Consider the following 1,295-nt stretch of genomic DNA (forward strand, 5'->3'; position numbering starts at 1 on the left):
TAGTAAAATCTGTATTTTAAGAAAAGTGAGGGCAGAAAGTCATGCCAGGAGATAAGGCTTTATCTCATTCTGTGACATATTAGGAAACAATTTGTCATAAGCAAAAGCCCCCTGATTAAAGCAAAGAAATAAGCAAGAACGCCTTGATATAATACATGCAGATAGGAGTATTTTATTTTGTACAGGTTTTCCCTCTAGTCTGTGGAGATGAATTAAATATTTTACTACCTGAAAACAGGCATATTGGTCTGTACACAAGGAGTCTGCCTGTTGATGGTAGCTAAAGTCAAAGGCTCAGAATATATTTGCCATATATATTTATATATTATGGGGAAAAGTTTTCAATTAGCAATAATCACGCCTCAGATAAACCTCACTTTCTATGATATCCCTACTGCCCAATTATATATATTATATATATTAATTTGTGAGAGAGGTCAAATCATTTCAGGACTCTGAGTCATACGGACAGATAATTGTCCTAGTCTCTGTGTTTTAAAAGCATCAGTGCTGACATGAATGAGCACTAAGCAAAAATTGACAGCTACACTCAGAGACTTTAGCAGGCCTCTCCCCCCACTCCAGGATCACAGCAGGAGATGGCTGCCCGTCCCCTCCCTGCCCACCCACTGATTCCTCAGATCTGCTCACCTACATAACATCTTCATCTCTGTTCCTAGTCTCAGGCACTGAGAGACTTCAATCCTGGCTATTTAAGGATCTCAGAATCTTGGCAGTGGCCCTGTGTTGGCTGCCAAAGAGACAGCAGCCCGATATGGCCCCTCCCAGTCAGGAGCCTGTGCGGCTTTGAGCCCCTGGAGCAGATGCCAGGTGTGGAGTTCCCCATGTGTTTAGAACAACATTTATAACTGACCTTTGCTTGTGGGCAGAAGAGGAAGGAAATGGGGGCTGGGAGGGTGAATTCTTTAAATGAGGGGCTGATCCTCAGAGCAATGGAGAACTACAAAGGGAGCCCACAAATAGTGTGCATGATCTGACAACAGCAGAGTTTCTATTACTTTCTCCCATTTATATTATTTAAATACCGGTCACTTAAAAGAAAACAAATCTTCATTTATTACTTGTATCCAGTCAAATGAGATCTTTGAGCAATCTTCTCTGCAAATACCTGGCCTTTCCTGCTCTGAACTTTCCCTTCAGCTTACAGTACTGGGACTGACTCTATTTCCGCACATTCCAGACTTCTTGTCCCTCTGGCTGCATACTGGTTAGGAGTTCAGCTGTGATCCCAAAGGTCGAGAGTTGGAAGCCACCAGCCTCTCGGTGGGAGAAAG

General features: G+C 42.9%; 1 non-coding gene across 1 annotated transcript; it reads right to left on the minus strand.

The window, feature by feature from the left end:
* Positions 1-265: 265 nt before the first annotated feature.
* On the minus strand, positions 266-406 carry LOC142441898 (U4 spliceosomal RNA). Its single transcript, XR_012783182.1, has one exon. It is a non-coding gene; the product is annotated as a U4 spliceosomal RNA (small nuclear RNA).
* Positions 407-1,295: the final 889 nt, after the last annotated feature.

This window comes from Tenrec ecaudatus, chromosome 2, assembly GCF_050624435.1.
Source record: "Tenrec ecaudatus isolate mTenEca1 chromosome 2, mTenEca1.hap1, whole genome shotgun sequence".
Classification (NCBI taxonomy): domain Eukaryota; kingdom Metazoa; phylum Chordata; class Mammalia; order Afrosoricida; family Tenrecidae; genus Tenrec; species Tenrec ecaudatus.